Genomic DNA, 21,458 nt, shown 5'->3' with positions numbered 1-21,458 from the left:
ACGCATATTAACAGGTACAATGACAGTGATTTCCAGTGATTTCTCAAATAAGTGCCATGTCCATCACAGAATTAGTCCTTGGGGACTTCATAAGGGTGTTGATGTTAACTTACTTCAACTGTGATTCTTGCCCTAAGGGCAAATAACATAACTGCACTGCAACATACATTTGGCCTCAGCTTGCTTTTGTATAGTTCTGCACTTTCCTATTGTTTCTATTGTACAAGATGTCATAGCACCACTTTGATAACACGTCTGAGTATATCAAAGGCCAAGGGAATTCTGTTATGTAAACACATCATTTATTACTATATACAGCAATGATTACCTGACATCAAAGCTCATCTAGGAGCATGCTGTGTGACTGCGGAGTAGGCGGTCTTACTGTTAAAAAGCCCTATCGATTGACAAGAGTATGAAGCAGAGACAGTGAAGGGGAAGGGTGTTCTATCAATAACTTCACCACAGTAAGGAAAGAGCCTCCCATTCAACACATGACTTAAATATGGATATTTTCCTGTCCCCACCTCCTCCAAAACTGCAACAAAACCACAGAAATGGCTCTCTTAGGAGCCATGGCAGACAGGGTAATAGCTCTGTTCTGTCTTGCTTATTAGCACCAAAATTTAAGACTAGAGGATGTAGCAGCCTGTGGTCACAGGTAAGTCAAGGATGGTCTCTCTATTGCAATGTCCACCAGCTCTATCCAGGCAGAGAATTACGGGACGGGGGAAGACATAAGATAATCATAGAGGAAGAAGTTACCACAGTAGTACCAAAAGGACTACTGTGGAGATTTAAGGGGTGGACAATAAAAAGCATCATTGTGCATTTGAATAGTTAAGCTACTTTTCTATGTAATCAGATTCAAGTTCGTTCTCTTGACAGAGAAGAGGTATGAAACATAAATGATTTTTACTTGCCTAAAGGGTTGTTAGATATACACGGGCATGCTGTATTCTAAAGAAAAATGTATGCAAACATAAAAACTTTCCCACTGCACTTAACTGGTACCTCAAGCAGGTACTAACCTGTACAGTTTGCATATATGTAAATATAGGCAGATTTCTCTCTTTTCACCTGCTTGGCTCCACAGTAATTCTCTTCAGATCCAAGACTTCTCTCACAAGCCAGAAGAATGAACTCTCATGCACTGACAGAGTGAATTCTCCCATCCCTACCTTTTGGTTGTCCAACAGTTAAAGAGGCAGCTTCCATTTCACCAGGCATTATGCTCTAAACTGAAAAACTCACTCCACAAGGGCAGTTGGAGACACCATCACTTAAAGTGAAATACATTTTTTAAAAGTCTGTTGATGACATGAAGAAAACATAGTACACAGGTTTAATTTTCTGCAGAAAGAAAATACTGCAGGAAGAAAACCCCAAACCTTTAAAGAGAAACCAATTCTGATTAATAAAATTCACCTAGAAGCAAATTCCTTGTAAGCACAATGATGTCAGATTTTCATGTAAAATAGGTACGTGCTTTAGTGCCACATCTGCATAATTTCAATGAACTTGAATAAAACCAAGAAACAATATGTATCCAAACTTTACTTGAAGGTTAGACATTAAATTGTTGACATATTTAGTAGCAGTTTGTCTGAAGATCTGACCCACTAGCTGTATGTCTTTCAAGCAGAAGGAATAAGAGAGAGTATGAATTAAAGGATGAGGTCTCTATGAAAAAGTGTCTGTTGAAAATGTCTCTCAGAATGACTCTGCACAGATATGTAATTTTTCCATAATGGAATATATGTTTTTTCATTACAAATCTTTTGGTTTACAAATGGACTTTGTAAAGACATCTAAGATCTTTAGAGAATAAAGTTGTTTTAAGGTGCTTACACTCATTGTTTCTGGAATATGAGAAGAAAAGAGACTATTATTATTAAATAATTTAAAAATATTTGACAATTAATGCAGAAGTTTTTGTCATGAAACAATACTCAATGTAGCCTAAATATACACTTGCAGCAAAGGCTGCTTTGAAGGATAACTTTGGTCTGTTTTGACTCATTGCAGACTCAAGTTTAGCCAGAGGTGGATCGATGGACCCAATATAGGTTTTATGAGGACATTTCTAGAAACCATGCAGACTGAGGGGCTGAGGAGGCTTAACATCTGGAAAGGGAGAGCTGAGAAGTCACAGGCAATGAATCTAGACTTAAGGACACTTGAGACAGACTCACAGCTTGTGCCTTCCCGACCTGCTTAGTAGAGCTTCATGGAGGGTGCCCACTTTACCTAATTCTTGAAACAGGCTTCCCAAAGGATTTCTGGTTTGGTTTGTCTGTTATACTGTCAGCTTTCTATTTGGAGTGTGAAGGAGTTAATGAAGGATCAGAAAAAGAGGCAATGATGATTTTAAGATGCTTTCCTGCCTTATCAAGTTCAGTCCAAAACAGGCATCACTCTTGCACTTAGGACTACTTTTAACACACTTGAGGACTGCAAGAATTTACATCAATTGCCTGAGGGAAAACTGAGATTCCTGGAGCCACATTTCTGGTTTCAGGCTACTCAGAAATTCCGCTTTAAGCAAAAGCCCAACTCCTTAGAAAGCTGGTTAATATAGCTTCTATTGACCAGGTGTCCGAGAGAAGAAATGAGGCCATGCTGAAGGAGGACATTGCTCTTTAGAGACAAACAAAAGATGGCATGATTCCTACTCACCAAAAATTTACTAGACCATATGCAGGCAAGTTGAGGTAGCTTAGCATCTGGAAAGGGGAGCTGAGAGACCATATGCAATGAATCTAGAATCCTACACCAGGTTCACAAGGGAAGCTTTAAAAATAAAGTTTGAGCAAGTGAAAAGAGGTTCAGTGCAATAAAGAGAGCCAGGAGTGTGAGCAAGGGTACAGCTGAGCTGAGACGCAGCCTGGAGCAGCTCTCAGTGCAATGTGAATTTTAAATTTGGGCCCCGAAAGGGTAAGAATAAAATCTTCTTACCCTGATAGGGTAAGAAACAAGAAAGTCTCCAATACAGAGGAAAAATATGTTCAAACTGTGGTCAGGAATTTTTTGAATGGGTTTCAAAGAGGGGCAATGGAAAAGAGACTTCAGAGAGGAGACCAATAAAAGTGGCTCAGGTAACAGTTATAAAGGAAATGGGTGAGAATTCTGGCAAGAATAGAAAGGAAAATGTGGTATCTGCTGATATGAAGCACAGAAACAGGCCTTGATAAGAACTTACATTAAAAAAAAAAAAATGAGGAAAGAAGAGCCAAAGTTTATAAAGCTTCTACGACGGGAAAGGGAGAGTTGGAGGATGGAGAGGCAGCGTTATCTGTCCCTCATTGTGAGCAGAATTGGTAAGTCTTGAAAGAGTGTCTTGGGACATCTGTCTTCTATTTTTTTTCTTCTGTGGGCTAAGTTTTGCATTGTGTACTCTCTGCTCAATATGTGTATTGGCTATTAGTGCATTCTTTCTATATTATTTTTAACTTCTGAAAGGGTCTGGTGTTAGTTTTTAGGAACTTAAGCTACAACAGTAAGACAACATGAAAGCTGTCTAGAAAGCAATAGAAAAATCTCCAAAACCTCACTACTCCCTGGCTTTCCTCTTCAGGCCTTCTCCAAGAAAACTCACACAAAAAATTTCTCCTCAGCTCAGCTGTAATTTCTTTCAAACACATCCTTGATCACCAAGTATAATAACAAGGTACTCCACCTTCTCATTTCTTTGGGCAGTATATAGAGACTGTCTTCACTGAGACTACTTTATCTCCTCCCCTTACGCATTCATCAATCCTCCAATAAGGTTATTAAAATACAAGATCTACAGGTCAGCTCAATAATGTTATACTGCTGCTCAAAATATAGCAAGACAATAGTTTTCATAAAAGTAGGGCTTAGAAATTTCAGATCATCCAGAACAAGACCTCCCAGATAAATTCTGGTTTTAGGCTGTGAGCTGGGATATAGACATTTTTACCAATACTTAAGGCTGGCATTAGTCATCATGTACAATCTGGATAAGAATCTGGCAGAGAGTAAATATGGCAATCTGTAACCTTTCCCTTTTTTGCCATGATAAGCTCATTTCTCTCTAGCAAATGCAGGAATTGCAATATCTTTTGAAACAGTATCTTCAAAGTATTAGCATTTTTTCTTTATAACGGGCTAAGTGTTCTAAGAAGAAGACAAGGAAAATAAGGTAGAAGTAAAACTTATTATTGAGACAAAAGGGAGGAGAATACACAATGTTTCTTAGGTATATATGTCTGCAGTAAGGTAATGTTTTTATGACACATGCATGCAGAGGTATGTAGAAGCTACCTGTATTCATCCAGAATTGTGGCCTCTCAGTAGAGAAAAAAACAAAACAAAACAAACCCAAACAAAATAACAAAGCTGGTTAGGAGGATTCTGGAAGTTAATTTACTCATCAGACAGCAGGAAAAAGAGAAAAGAATGCTTAGCATGTTACTAAAAATTTAGAAAGGATTGGGACAGAGAGAAATTTTGCAATGTAGTTACTTGATATGTAAAGTTCTCACACTACTTGTAGGCATTGAAGTCTTGCCATTTTGTTTCCAATCAAATGCCTGTTTACTAAACAAACAACTAGCTTAGTCTTTCCATATCTCGAGTCACTCATACCAATGTGCTATAGCAGTGATAATGAGATGTCCAGTACAATTAAGTATCAGATCTAAACTATACTGTGAAGAAGGAGAAGAGAGAGGATGAGACACTTCCTGGGTGATCCACCAAGAAACTATATAAGCTGTTTAGTGTTCTCTTAACGTGTTGGAGAATACTTGTAAGTAAACATGAGATGTAATGATAGAGAGAATGAATGGAATTTATGCAACTGAACAATACAAGAAGAAGTATTTTTCTAGAATTAGATTTTTGAAAGACATCTTTTGGTGCTTGATTAAAATAATGTGGGAACTGGTAGCAACAGGTAAGTTCAATTAGTGCTACTCAAATTTGAAGCTTATGATGACTACTCACACACTGTAGGATATCCAGAACTTAAGATCAGGTCAGTGTTCCTGGACAAGCTGTAGGCAGAGAAGTGCTATAAATGCATATTCTTTGCTAGGACAGAGATATCCAAACAAATGAGATAGTGTGCTGGAGCACAAGCAGCAGCATTATTATGTTGTAAATATGCAAATATGCATATATGGTGTTACACGCAATTGTAAAGGAATGTATTGGACTCAGTATCTTAATGACTATAATCTACATTCATAGTGAATCAGTCTGTATCCATCCCATATTAGTGTTTGTGAACTTCTGTTGATACCTCAGCTGAACAGATCACAGCATGCGGCCCTGCATGTTTATATCCCGAGTGACCTGTCAATTGATTCATCAGCTTCCTAGCGCACTCTTATATTTCCAAGGAAGCTGTCCTACTTCTGCAGTATGGGAAGTTAGAGCATCAAGACTGCTACCAGCCCTATAGTAAAGAGTGATAATCTCAAATGCCATGTAATGTTTAGCATGGGCTAAACCAAAGAAAGAACAATCTGATTATCTGACTGGATTCTTCCCAGCAATCTCCCAACACTGTAAAATAGAATATGCTCTGTGTCCTCTTTGGCAAATAAGTTTGTGTGAACTAAGAAATTAACATTGTATTAATAGAGAGAACCCAGAAAAGCCACTGGGCCTGATTCACGGCAGTCAGCAGGAGTTTCCTTCAGATGGCAACAGACTTGGATTATGCCTGTTATTGGCATGGAGATGCAGGGCCTATAAAGCATTAGAAAAGTGAATTTTTATTAAACAACTATCTCGAGACCTTGAAAACACGTAGAACAGTCTTTGCTATTTCGTTTTTCTTTCACTGGAAGTAGTAAATGAGAAACATTTCCTGCACAGTTTATTGAATGTGTTTGTGCTTAGTGCTCAAAAAGGAGATGCCGCAAGGTAACCAGGGCCTCTTATAAAATGTTATCGACCTTTGGGGAGTAAAAGTTAAGAGGAAGAAAAGAATCAGAGAGAGAGATACAGAGGGACAGCAACTGGTGCACATTTCTGTTATTAACATATATGGTGGCCAAGGAAAGCATCACATGCAATTAACAATACACAGCTGTAGTCACACAAAGTGTCTCTTCTGTGCAAGAGCAGAAGTTTATACAGCTGCTGCTAGCTACTCAGGAGTCACAAATGCAAACACATGATTGCATTATGTTTACAAATTTCCTGCAGAACCTTCTGCATTCGTATGGATTATATTACATTCACTCAGAGCCTGATGACAAATTACTGTAGATTAATCTCTTCTTAAAAATATGTGGAGCTTTTAACAAAGTGTACATAAAACAAGCTGCTAGTTGTTTTTCACTGTTAATAATGATTCCTTTTAAAATCCAAAGTTTAGAAGTGTTACAGGGCATGCTACTGGGCTTTCATTCATTATGCTAATAAAACTCCGTAAAGTAGATGGTCGCTGCCAGAGGGTATTGCTCCTTTCTGACAGGTACAGTGACAGACACAAATTTTCTATCTCTGAATAGTACTATAGATACTATCAACTGAGACAAAGAGAACAAAATGTATGACAATCGTTCAGTCTCACAGCAAAGAGATTTGTAGCTCACTACTAAGTATGCTTCCCAACAAACAGACTATGTTGTCCTAGGGCTACATGGAGGAGTTATATTTTCTTTGAAAATTCAAGGGCATTTGGTTTGTTTTCACTCTACTTGAAAGATTGTTTTGTTTTCTGGTTACAGTTAAACAGGTGTGGGGTCCAGGCTTTTTATTTTTGCCAGCAAAATGACTATTAACTGACCATTTGTTCTAGAACACTAACAATAAAATTTGCAGCAAATATTTTAAATAAACATTTTTCTCAGGTCAGTTTTCAAAAATCCAATAAATAAATATCCAGAAATGAATGCAACTCCCTCTCCCTCGCTCAGTACTGGCATTTCTAAAATGCCTTTCCCAGTGATAAAACAGAAAAACCTTGGGACCAGTCCAGTGAGGACAGGCAAATCTCCTTTTTCTCTGAAGTTTAATCTGTGGCTTCTGGGCCAAAATGCCCATTTAGATTTCCCAATAAAGAAAAACAAAAGAAAACATTTTGTTAAAGATGCAGATTGTTCAGGGCAGCCTACAGAAGATGGTGATAGCACTTTGCAAGCATGTTTCCCAGGCTTTGGCCCATTCCTTGCATTACTCCTAAGACTATTTCCCCTCTTGACGACCCCATGACAGTTGATCTGGGGTCTTCTAGCTGATGACTGTAAATACCACAGTGGCTTCTGGAAGAAGATGAAGTTCTTGACCCCAATCCATTAGAGCCCTTTACAACAGGGGACTTTGCAAGTCAGAATCCAGGGCTGGATCCAGTAATGAATAAATGAATGGTACAGCTGATGCCATAGTCTCCCCTTGCTGCGTCCCACTGAGGAAACTGATCATTGTAAGGGCAGAACTTTTTCATGTTGCCTTTTCTAGAGCCATGTAAAGTGAAATCCAGTAGTCCAGCAAAGAGAGAAAATGCATGGGCCGCTTGCAGATCATCCCAGCTGGGTAGATACACTCTCAGTCTGGCAAAAGGACTAGAACATTTTAAATCACTGTTTGTATTTGAAGAGATCACTATCAGCAGTGTGTTCATGAGAACTCCATTATTGAGCCAGATCCACGGTTAATCTAGCTTAGTATCTGGCTTCCAAAAGCAGTAATAGGCAGATGCCTACAGAAGTTTAAGAGCTGGACAAAAATATATATTTTCTCATAATAGTCTTCAAACCTTCAACTATTTTCAGCTTAGAGGGCTTTGTAAGCTAGATGTGGTTATGGCGTTTTTTGTAACTCCCAATAGATTTCTCTTCCACATGTTTTTCAAGCTTTGCTTTAAGCCCACGTAAACTTTTAGCACCCACAGCATCATCTAACAAAGAGTTCCATAGTTTAACTACATATTGAGGCTACCACATTGTTTTGCTACTCATTTACCTGTCTCTAGCCTTGTTTGATGTCTCCAACTTTTCTGTGGAAAAGATGGACGTTAATCTCTCCCAGGCATTTCTTTCCAACTCTTACTTTATTCTTGAGATTTGAGTAATGGAAATTCACACAGTATTCAATATCTTTATGTTGCAGCCAGACTCAGATGACAAAAACTATCACAATTAGAGGGCAGAAATCCATAAGTTGGAAATTCATCATTTCCTCTGTGAGTAGACTTCAATCCTCTCTGATTAAATCTAAATTACAGTAACTCTGCAAACAGCTAAGTTGTCCCAGCAGCTGACACCCATTCCAGAAGAGAATACTTCAGCCCACTATTGTACCGAGATGCACCCTTTTAACTTTCAACACTGACCACTAAGGTCAGTTCTAGCTTATCCTGTTGTTGCAGAATTCTGAATGCACTTATAATTCTCTTTCTCTAAAATTAACTTCAAGCCTTCCAAAAGCTCTCATTCTGGGATTCAGTTCATTGCTATTGGCACCAGAGCTGGGTTTGTAAGTAACTATATTGTGGTTTAGTGCCAGCAGCTCCATTTATTATGTTCCAGACATAATCAAAACTTTTATCAATATTTTTTCACTGTTTTCATTGTATTTAACTTTCACACTCATCACGTAATTTGAGATTCCAAACTGGGAATTCTACTAGGCAAAGGCTATTGTTACTAACATTCAGGAATTTCCCAAGACTACCACATTCAAAATGGAACCACTATCAAAGAGTGTTAAGAAAGTATATAAACTCCATGCTCTTGTCACTGAATTTCCAACATTTTTTAACTGAACACTGAGCTAATTAGGGAAAACACTGAGAGCTGCAATTAACCAAATAAGTACAAGTGTCGAATGACAATGGATTCTTCACAGAATCAAAGAAAGAATAAAACTATAGTGCATTTAAAAGCCTCAGACTATTAAAAAACATTTTCTAATAGCCATGATCAAGTTATAGTACTCAACAATGTTGCTATACATAATGATAATGACACTATTTAAAAAGCAAAATAATTTTCAAAAAATGCAAGCAAACGGTTCCTTTTCTATATGACATCCACTTGCAAGATAATAGACATAGTAGTAAATGAAAATAGTTAAAAAAAAAATAAAAATCTAAGTGCAGCACAAGTGAGAAACCTCTCAAAACCTAATCCCATGCATGCACACAGGTATGACGCCTGGCTTCCATCACACTAAAGAAGGACTTGATAATCTCAGGAAAGTGCATCTCTCCTCTTGCATACACAGACACAGGTGCCTGCCTTCTCCCTCTTTGTGTGCTCAGTGACAGGTTCCTCTCCTTCCCATCACATTGAGTTCTATGTTGCAGCTCACTTGCACCAGCCAATTCAGATTTAATGCTCAGTGTCAGGAGACATGCTTTCTCTAAGAGTTTTAATACCTTTCCTGAGAAGCACATGTGCATATTATGAAAAGGAACTTTGGATGGTATTAGGAAACTATGATCACTCAAAGAATATTACATTTCCGTACATCCATTCTGATAGCCAAAAGAGCCCAGAAAACTTTTAATGGAAACCTTCCTAATCTTTGCGGAACACTTCTGTAATACGACCAGAAAATATTTAATGTGAATCTCTCTAATATTTGTTCTGCTGAAGATAAGTTCTTAGGTACTGGCATTCACTAAATACCTGAGGAACTCAGAAAAAAAACCAGAAAAAAAAAAAAAAGGTACTTTGTTATAAACAGTTAGGGTCATTATATAGACCAGCTGATACATCTCTTAAGATCAAAATTGGTCCAGAGGGCAGGACGCCAGTTTCCCAATCTGGCCTAATTTGAACTCTGGCAATCTGAGGCAACAGAGGCTGTCACTACTAATGCACAACCAACCTCCTGGTATGTTTCTTGGTTCAACAGATCCAACGACATGATTCATAAAGCTATACGGACATTATCTCCAGATTTTATTCATGTTACTCAGAAAATCTTTTCTAATAAACTACATACACCAGGAGCCTTGCAAAAAGCATGTCAGGCTCCTTTGCAGAACACTGATCGATATTCAAATGTCACTTGTGTGGAGGAGAGTAACTATGTCATGTTAGTGAATAAAGCAATTTCTTTCTTTCCTTCAGTGTCTGTGTTGGAAAGAACCACTATGCTGATACCATAGTTGAATTTCAATTTTAAATAAGGTGAATATTAACCCCAGCCATATGCAAGGAATGCATCTGATAAAACAATTATTTTTCCTTATGAATCACATGTAAAATACTCATTCTGAGTCACAAGGGAGTGTACACTGCCCACATTCATATTTGTGAATCATGTTACCATCTTCTAGTTTCAGTCAATGCTTTTGTGATCTACCTCCCTCTCTAAGTACCAAATTAATGAAGACCACTAAGGGAGTTATTATGCTTTTTTTTTTTTTCTTTTAAGCCACATTTCTAGTATGTTCAACTGTTATTATTTTCCTTGGGAAAAAAAAACCCAAAACCATTCAGCCCACTAAGTTTGTGTTCTGGATGGACAGAAGCCTTGTACGTGTACATACGATTTCTCTTGCCTTCCAGCCTAGCCTTCTGCTTTCAGTACACTTGGGAGTCTTTGTGTACGGCCACCACAATAGTCAACAGATTCCCATGTGTTCTCCTTTGATAAAGTGGTTGATAGCCACAGATTTAACTGTCATCTTAAGCATGCTTCCACTACTGCTTCACCATGCAGGAGGTAACTACTGAATGCATTTCAGCTATGTAGGAAACACAGAATATATATATATATAATTGCATTCTTTCAAGGCTAGTATTGCAGTGAGATTATTTGCATTATTTGTTAAGGGACTACATGAAAGAAATTTTACTTCTCAGCTTGCTGCTGTTCCATTACTAAATATATAACAAGGAAGAAAAGAATGACAGGACTCAGGAGCTGAAGGGGTGAATTACATAGGAACCAAACAGAATTATTACTCAAAAAATGGTGGCTCGGTTTCAATTTATGTCAAGATTTTTGGATTGTGATCTGATTTTTTTTTTTTTTTTTTTTTTGAGATCCAGCCACCAGTTGTAGACTTCATAGCATTGCCCTATCCATGGTAACTTCCACAGCCGTCTCTATAGTGCCCTTTCCATATGCTCAAAGGAATTCTCTTTTCCATCAACCTTCTATACCACTTGTTCATATTTCAGAAATCTAGTGTTTATTCAGTTGGCCTTGACCTAAATGGTTTTCTAACCTATCTTTAACCCACTTGCTGCATATTCCTCTGCCTCCGCCAAGAAACAAGGACTTTTTAATTTTTTTATTTTTTTTGTTTTAAACCAGGCATTTGTGCCATTTGGCAACTCAGGTGGTGAGACAAAGCCCTAGAAAATAAACCAAGATAGATGGCTCCTATTTTCTTTTTTCACTTCTCTTGATTTCCCATCTTTATTTTTGAGGACATCTAAGAGAAAACACAGCAGGAGATTTTCTTATAACAGATTTTCTGCTCTGAAAATCATAGTGTCCCTGATATACTAAAATGAATTAAAGTAAAATATTTTGTCCCTCTCCAAGATATTTTACAAGTACCAGAGACAGAGAAGAAAAAAACAAAAAAAGAGACAGGGAAAGTTCAGCTATAGATTTAAATATGTTCAGAGCCTTGCCTGTCTCTAACCATACCCCAGTAGTGCATTTCTCTTTGATTACTAAGAAGAAAACTCAGCAGAAAAAGGGTTGGGGTGTACTGCCTTAATTAACAGAGTTAAGCTAAAATTTTATCTTTTTTTCCCCCTTTTTTAAAAATAACATATCAGCAGGAATAATTGATGAGAACAGAAGACAATGACATTCCAGGTCTTTCTACCTGAGAAGGTATAACAAGGCCTTAATATTCTTGTATTTCATAGTAAAACACAGTACAATTAAAATAACTTTTAACGGTTCAGGTGTTCTAGTTTCTTATTAACTTGTTCTTATTCTTATTTTAGCAACATTTTTTTCTGAGTCCTTACATACCTTCCTTCAAAATCTGTGCCAAGACTTAATAGTTTAAAGGACATAGGATAGCTGCTCAGGGCATGTATAGAGAAAGGGATCTGTTACCTTAGTAACATGGTTGTATGGCACTTTCTCCAGCTCATATTTCCAAGCATGATTTGCATATGGCAATGCTCACTTATGTTTTTTACTTACTTATATTTACTCACAGTAGGAAGTTTAAGGCTACATTCAAGGTTTCCTTTAAGGCTTAAGGCTTGTATCTTCATACCAAGTTACACTGCTTTAACTAAAGGTCAGATCTGAAACCAAGTAGGAAATGGGTGATGTACTTATTTCACTTGAACAAGGACTATTTGGGCTCAGATCAAGTCATTTAAGAACAGGTTTACGTTAAGTGGAAACAAGCTCTTTGTAAAAGGCAATAATGATGTCTCTGGTGATTTGTCTAAGTGTAACTAAAATCTGTGCAAATCCATGTGCAATCCCTAAACAAAAGCTCAAGTATCCTGGGAGAATCCTTGCAATCCCAGGCTACGCACAAGCATGGCTTTTCATGCTGCTGAGCCATGCCTTTTTCCCAGGAAGAGATTGTTTGCCCAATATTCCTTCACAGTGACTGTTGCCTACGTTTAGCAGTCTACCAGTATTGCATTGTTTTTATCTCATTCTGCAGTGCTCTATCAACTATGTCATACCAAGCTACTATCTAGACTTACAGTATCTAGTATATTGACTTATTAACCAACAGATCTTAAATAATTATTCTGAACTACTGACCATGTAGCAGATTAAACTGATGAAGACATGAAATACATGCTTTTGAGATATCTTGAAGGGGTGTTCAGCAGTAATGTGCTTGTGTTGGACTGGGAGAGAGTCAAAATGAAGTCCAATTTACATGTTGCAAAAAGGGATTGGATAGGTAATGAGATCTGATATCTCTATTGGTACAGGATAGTCATGGCTTTTAATAGATTATCCTAGTGTCCATATAGATATTTTCAAAGACATTGATTTCCCATGTTGTTGTCCCAGTGCTCCATCCTATTCCCTAATGCTGATGGGCAGAATGAGAAGCCAACCCTCATCAATGCAGCTGATATATAAATCTACAGCACGGCAAAAACACTCCACAACTGACTTCGAGGCTCTGCCACTGCCGCAAAGGCTGACACAAACATATCTGACGTTCCATTGCTCTTTGGATAGAATTGCTATAGCCACTTTCAATCTTGTGATACTTACTTCCTTCTTCTAAGAAATATTAGAGGCTGGCTCATTTCTGGCCAAAAAGCTCAGTGTATTGAAAACCTAGCCTCTTAAGTCTTGGAAATTGGAGGGTAAGGGTGAGGAAGAGAAAGGAAAGCTACTTGAACTTTCTGATGCAGAAAAAATACTGTTTGCAATCTAATGCCTCCTTTTTAAAACAACTCCACATTAAACGTGGATATGATCTGCATATCATTAGGATCATATTTCCAAAATGTTGCAAAATCTGCATTCCTTTGCTTTTACCACTTTTAACCAATACAGTCATGACCTAGGCTAATTTTTTTTCTACCCATATTGACCAGGATGCTGCACAGGTAATCAAGAGTAATATCACAGAATAGCAGTTTTTGTTTTGAGAACATTATGCACAAGACAACAAGCAGATTTTTTTTGAAGACTATCATTCTGCCTTAGAAAAAAAACCTACAAAGAATAGAAAAATAAAATATCCCATAAAATACATGGCAGCAAAAATTGAAGAATATCAACTTTTCAGTGACATTGAGTTTCTCCTTTCATTTGCCACTTTGCGTGGCAGTAAATACTGTAGGGATAGGGCAAAACCAGACATTCACAGAACAACAAAAACTATACAAGTACATATAGTTGATTACTATATAATCAACTTCAAACAAATAGAAAAACAAAGCCAGATACTTCTCTTTAGAAGCAGCTGATTTCATTTAAAACAGAGAAAAAATTTATCATTAGAAGTACAAATAATGAATGTGTTCTGCTGCTGCATTCATATAAAGACTGAAAGTACCTTTTCATTCCATATTCTATATTACAGCTCCTCTCCAGACTTAGCTGAGAATATCCCTAAGTCTAATGGGTTAAATGCTTATTATACCACTGTCTTATTTGTAACATAAGGCACCTACTACAAGCCTACTCTTCATGCAAAATTGCCAATTTATAGCAATATTCCTTGTTTAGAAAACAAGGCTATCCAAACACTATAATTACAATATGCACCAGCAGGCATAACCCTGCATTAATGCACAGACTCCAGATACATTCGTCAAATAGAGTTTTTTTTCTCTTTGCCTTCTTCTCAGGGTACTTTTAAGTTCAGGGACAGAGAACATGTCTTCATTAGAAACATTAACATTCACAGGCTGTAGTAAATTTTGACAGTGAAAAGGTCTCTGTAACCTTTAGTTGTGCAGAAATTTACTTCCCAAGAAAATTACAGCTGGCACTGTCTTAATTAATGCTAGCTTTCTTTTCTGAAAATTGTGGGCTTGTCAGTAAAAAAGGCAGAAAAACCTGAGTTTAAAAGACTGGACACAAAAGACACCTAGAAATAAAGCCCTGCAAAATTTCATAATATTGCTCTGTTTTTGTTCTATAGTAAGGAGATGAAAAGATCTAATTTGATTTTGCCAAATGGAGCAACATATATGTAATGTAGAAATGATTTGCATTCTCTCTTTTGTCTTTGAGTTTTATCATGTAAAGAGCGCTTTTTTTAAGCCATTTTGTTTTAAAAGCAATAGGTCAAATAAAATCCATATCTGCAGGGGGAGGGGAATAAGGTATGACTTCATTATTTTTTTTAGCATTGCTTTAAATGCTCCTAGTAAATCATAGCTAACATTAAGAATTTCAGCAGTGTTTTTCATATGATTTTTAATTACCTGACATCTTTTTCTGAATTTTAGAATGATTTTAGTATTACTGTACAAATTTATTTCTTAATATTTACCTTCTACATGTCTCCGAACTCTATTTTGATGGTATAAATACTTTTTCTTTGGCATACAAAGATTATTTATTTGCTGACTGAATTTTGATTACCACTCATGGCCTTTTAATTGCTTGACAGGGTGTTAAATATATACTCTATCTCTGAACAGCGTTTTCTTTCACACAGGTTGGATTATTGTTAAAAGCAAAGAGGTTTTTCTTCTTTTTTTTCTTAAATATGAAATGAGCAATAACATGCTTCTACATTATTTGTCACCAAAATCTCCTGGATGTTGCTTATGCACATCTTCATATTCTCTTTTGGAAGAGATTTACAACATTTTGTGTTTGGAATTGTTGTGCAGTTCTCAGCGTTATCACTGGAAGCAATAAAGCTCCAGTTCCACATAAGACTCTTGCGTATACTAGGACATGACACCACTTTGGCACTACACGCAGCACCAATACTGCATGTCAGCTGTTCAAAACATTTTATGCAAGTTTCTACAAGCACTTTAAATTAAGGTGCCCTGTATAAATGGTTTATTCATGTTTATGAAATGATTAGTTGGTGCCACTACATCCTTTAATAACTTATTGTAAGGCATGTTATAAAATGCATCATCAATAAATGCTTAAAATGCTGCCACAGCAAGGCGATAAGCTGTTACAACAATATTTTAAGATATAAGTATTGTTCAGATAGTTTGTCCGCTGTTTCAATGCATACTTCCAAGTTTTTTTACAAGCATGTTATCAAAGGCTGTATAAATAATAAAATATTTATAAATATCACCTTAATTTAAAGTGTTACTGTGTTTCCATAACTTTAATGTACATGCCACATAGCCTGAACAAGCGTCAAAAGTACAGAAAGGTATCAGAAGAGAAACATCCCTATCTTAGATGCAAATCTCTGTATTAACACCCTGAGACAGAAGAAATTCACAGCATTCCCCAGACACAGGGTTTGTATTTTCGAGGTTTGAACCACTCACTATTTAGGGAATTGTCATGAATAAGGAAAAAAAAAGTTCTGAAAAAATGTCACACACAAAATGTTTTGGCTGTTTATAGCACTCGGCAATGTTACTGAAATAAAAAATCCCAGTGTGGGTTATGGAGCCCATATGGACAAAGGTAGGATTAGGGCCTCTCTCCACTACTCTCCATACTGGAAAATGAACAGAATAACATTATGGACAAATGTGATAAAAAGGAGTAGAGTTGTAAAGCAGATGCTGATCGGGACATTAGCTTATGCATTCATCTGCTTCTCAGCTTAACCACAATGACCATGAACACTTAAATGATACTCCAAAAAGGAATGTAACCTCCAGAAGAGAAAGCCAAATTCATTGCTTAAAAATGGTATACTAGAAACCGCAAGAGCATAACAAGGGGGTCTAAGGATATGCTCGCATAAGAGATGTAGTCAATTTTTCCTTGCTCATTCTCAAATTAATTGAACTACTTACATAAGTGAGGACACTCAAGGAAAGCACTTCTAGATATTGCCTCAAAACATTAGGATTTCCATTCTTTTCTGTGAGATCTGCTGTGACTTTGGATCATTTATTTAAAGATAGACTGCGACGGGCCTTTGTTCCAGCTGGAGGAAAGGCAGCCACACAGATACTCAATACAGCTAAAGACACCCAGGGAAAGGAAAAAATTTACCCTTGAAGGAAAAAGGCTAAAGGGCAACCCACAGTGAGACAAGCCTTGTGGTTACATTTAAAGGGGAAAGCCTGGTTCATTAGTTCACGCTTGCCCACCTCTGCAGCAGGGTAAAGCACTATCGGTCTGCGAGGAGGCTGTTGTCAGACCTTGGTATACACCCACCAACTTCATTTAGTGGGATCTGCTACCTGTGCAGGTGTGAATGGTAACCAGCATGATCCCACTATCCTTTTGCAACCTACGCAGTGCTTGCTGAGCTCAGGCAGGATCATTTGAGGGGAGTAAATGCAACCATTGGTCTGCCCTTTCTACTTTCCCAGATGACCACTGAGAATATTCAAGCCCAAACTTGTTTGCTGCAATCATAACTACAGGGATGCTAACCCCTGCCTCTCTGAGCCATGCTGCTCCCAGAACATGCCTTGTTTTGGGCTGCATGGCTAACTGCAAGGACAAGTTTAGCTCATAAAGAAGTCATACTAAAAGGCTCAGTACTGATGTTCCCTCTCTTCCTTTCCACAACAGTTATTCCTCATTGGACATGACAGATCATAAACTTATTAAACCACTGAATATTCATCTTTTAACACATTGGAGTACATAAAGGAACTCTCAGCAATTAACATTCCTGAATTTGTATTCTGTAAATTTATTTCCTCAAATAATTTTTTTTTTGCATGATTTATTAAAAATAAAGCCAAACACTTGGTTCTTAGATCCTGATCCTCTAACCACTCACATATGTGCCCATCTCTTGCATGGGCTCTTTGAGAATCTAGTAGTCTCAAATTGTGGTTATCTTGTATTAATAATGTTTCTAGGTTTTTCAGTGCTGATAGTATGATTTTTCAGAGTTCCTTTCTTGTCAATTTTCAAGTACTACAGACACATGTCTTCTATCATTTTTTTCTTCATTTTAGAAGTTGCAACAAGATAATTTTCAGGTATTTTCCAAAATTCTTGCCCAAACATATCTTATTTACTTTCTAAATAAATGTATAAAAATACTTATATGGACATTTATATGTTAAGATTTGTATATAGATTCATATATAAAATTACTCATACGTTAGTTTAAGCTTTGTTGCTTTATTATTTTTATTGAATGACTGCTTTAAAATTTAGTGACCTATCAAGTCCTATTAAAGTAACTCCCACAAACTATTTCTGCCTCACATAGGTATGACCTTCCTTCACATGCTTCTGCAATCTGGCTGTGTGGCTTCTTCTGTTCTACTGGTCTATGAGCTGGGCATAGCTAGTAGGCGGGTTAGCTTGGTAGGTAGGATCACAGAGCAGTTAAGAGGATCCAAGGCTGGGCTGCAACTAGTAAGGATGTTGTGAGAGAAAGCTTAGTAGGAATCCAGATTCAGAGGAGTCTTGATGAATGCTTCACTGACACCTAGCAGCCGACTGTATGGTGATGCCCTTCTCGTATGTCTCCCTTAAAATAAGAAAACTGACCGCCATCTTTAACCTCATGTTTATGTCATTGTGTGATCAGAGGCAAACTTTCTCTAAAGTAAAAAGAATGAGGAGGGATGATATGTACACCCCTTCATTTATTAGTTTGTACTGTTCTTCTGTTGCAAGCTCAAGACTGAGATCTCACAGCTGTGAAGTGAATTTTTACTACCGTTACCCTCTGGCCATTTGGTAGATGTTTCTAGCCATTCTGATGCAAAATTAGAGGACTTTTTTATTTTCCCAGTGGACTTCATAGGAATAAATCTAACTGGGTGCCTATTTAGTGATTTCATTAAAAAAAAAAAACCAAACCCAACAACAAAACAGATCTAGGATATTTACTTGTTCTTTTGTTTAAAAAGAATGGAATCTTTGTGTGTTACATATTTACCTGCCAAACTGCTATATACCTACTTCAAAAAATCTGAGTGGACTTATGGACACTGTCATCTAGCAACAAACATACCTAACGCTTCATTTTATTCTTTTGTGTGTGAGAGCCTTGAAAATACTTATCTTTGCCTTTCAAGGAAATTTTAAGTTTCTGGTGTGCATGCACACTGTGCAATATCTTCTTGAGTAGGTAGGGCCCTAGGGGCATAACAATATAGCATGGTATTTTCACCTAACTATTGTTAACATGTTACACTTGTATTTGCCCCAAGATAATGTACAAATATGTTTTAGAGGTTTTCCTAACCATAATCATGATGTTTCCTCTTGCTCTTCTAATAATAAGTTTAGCCACCTAGCCTACCTCCTGCACCTCCCCCTCCCCGGCCCCATTCTTGGTGAGTCTGACATCCAATTTGGAGAATCTATTGTCAGCAAGAAATCCATATGTACTCCTGAGAGCAGTAGGCATGCCCCTTTGAATTTATTTTTAGGTTTCAGTAGAATAAAGTGATATTTTCTTCCTTCAGTCATTTCTTTCATATGCATTTCCCACCTTTCCAGCGTTTACAAAGGAGAAATTAATGCTTCATCTTACTGAAAATATGTTTGTGTTCAAATTGAATATATACTGGAATGTACAATGACATTGGTAAGATTTGTGTACAGCTCTACAAAGAAGAAATTTTTGCAACAGAAGAGTCAAAAAGAAGTTTACATTTTGAGCAAGGCAAAGCTAAGACCACAGACACTGTGAGGATATTTATATTTTCCAGAGCGATTTCTTCTTTGCCTTTTAAAATAATTATTCAGTTTCTTCAAAGCCAATTTGCCATTTTGGTGTTGACCTTTGAGACTAAGAGAAGCTAACCCATAACCTAATTAAAAATTATTACACTTAGAGAGACTATCTTTTCTAGGGTTTCAGCGCAGAGCTTTTAACGGTTCTGAGCTAGTACCAGTCCAAGGTGGAAGCAAATCATGCTTGGCCTGTGTGGCCATCATTTTGGTAACTTCAATCCAACATTTAAACACCAATTGTTCACCTCAGCCCTGGAAGTCTACTAAGGATGACACAAACCTACCCCTGTTCTGGAAATCTCAACACAAAATTCCAAGAACGACTGTTTCCCAGGCTGGCCTGCCTGCTGCTGTACCTAGAGCCAGCTGCCTCCAAATCCAGTCAATACGCACTGTTGCCTCCTGATGCAAAGTTGGACCCTCATGCTCTGCTGGGGGGACAGAGGTGCCAGTCATGGGAGCTGTTGGCCAACACTTCCAGAAGCACCAAATGTTTAAAAAAGAAATCATGCCATTTCAAATATACTTGGGATAGAACTTGATCTTCTTACTGCACCCTAATTATAGCAAATACAGAATTAATTAAGAACCTGGGTCTGTGCTCTCTCTTCCTTCCAGAACATGCTGGATAAAGATCACAAAATCTCCATTGATCCAATTTACAGTGTTATGCAAATTGTGGAAAGGCTGTTTTGTATAATGGACAAGAAAACTGTGGGAAGCGGTTGTCTGTGCTATAGTGTTTTTTGTCATCCTGCCTGCCTGAAACCTGTCTTATTGGTTGCAAAGCTTCCTATGAAACAACATTTCTGCTTGGTCTTTCCCAACTGCAAATGTGCAAAATTATCTTCTGAAGGAGATGCAGGCAGAGAATCGGAATCTGAACTACTCAGCATATTTCTATTAATCCTTACCTGTGTATTCACTGTCCACAGAAGGGAGAAGGATATGGGTGGTACCAATTCCTTTAGTCTCATCTCTGGCTTGCTCCAGTAACCTTCTGTGGAAGATCACTGTGGGCTTCTGCAGTTCCCTTTCCCTGTCCTGTCCCCTGAATCTGTTCCCATGGCTCCCATTCTCTTTCTTCATCTCCAGTAGAGAGGAGCCTGTAGGCCTCAAGAAGAAGGAATACGCTGACAATTATTACGTTCTGCATCAGAAGCAAGAGCTTTAAAATGTATTGTCTCCCACGTATATTATTCTTAAGGCACAACAAGATTTTTAGAGACTCTAGTTATTTGTTTATTTTTAGCACATATCAAACCACAGCGGTTCTCCCTCCAGGCTATATCTGACAAAGTTACAGAGACTTTCCAGGCCACCTCAAAGCAGAGATTAATCCAAACAATTTAAACCTCTCACTGTTCCACAGGAGGATGGCATTCGATTGGATTATTTAGGGAGGACAAAATGTTTTTGTTGATGAGAGAGATGAAATCCTCAGAGAGGGAAATCAATCTTATGTAGAGACCCTGGAGCATTGATCTTGGTGTACATTGACAATTTCTGGTTGTTTAGCTATTTGGAATGACCGCACAAAATGAGCAAGTTGTTATAGTTTTAAGGTTTTGGTATTTATTGGCAACCCCAGTGCTCATACGATTAATCACACATTCAGAGTGTGAGCTCAGTGGAAATTGACTGCGACGCAGCAGAAACAAAGTTTTCAGTTATCATTGTGTAATAAATTGAAGCTATATCCCTAAGCAGATTTGTCTTCAAGTTTCCAATTTGCCTTGTTAAAAGTGTTGTTTATACAGTAGTTAGCAAAAATGCAAGTAATTATACACAGAATTCATTCTAAGCCATTCTGTATATTTTTTTTCCTCTTTATTGGTTTTCTATCTTCATTATCCAATATTTTGTTATACCTAAGCAGAAACCACATTCAAGAAAAATAAGAAAATAGCCAGGCCATGGAACGAGCACTTCCTTATATTGAGGACAGCATCTCTTAGATATAATGCTACAAGACAAGGCCTTCTGAACAAACTAATCCAAATGCAAACATCCTTTAATAAATGAGTTTTCCTTTGTACTTGGATTCTCTGATGCTTACCAGTGAGAAGCAGAACAGAAGGACAAACATTTTGGTTGATATATTTCATTTTATGAAATAATATTTATTCAGAAAGGAGGACTCTTTCAAACACTGCTAGGTTTTTACATACACGTTTTGCATTGTAAGAATATCTGTTTCTTTTACCAAAAAACAGATGCAAAAATAAAAT

The sequence above is a fragment of the Haliaeetus albicilla genome, chromosome 10 (genome assembly GCF_947461875.1).
Source record: "Haliaeetus albicilla chromosome 10, bHalAlb1.1, whole genome shotgun sequence".
Taxonomy (NCBI): domain Eukaryota; kingdom Metazoa; phylum Chordata; class Aves; order Accipitriformes; family Accipitridae; genus Haliaeetus; species Haliaeetus albicilla.
This window is presented reverse-complemented; position numbering follows the sequence as displayed.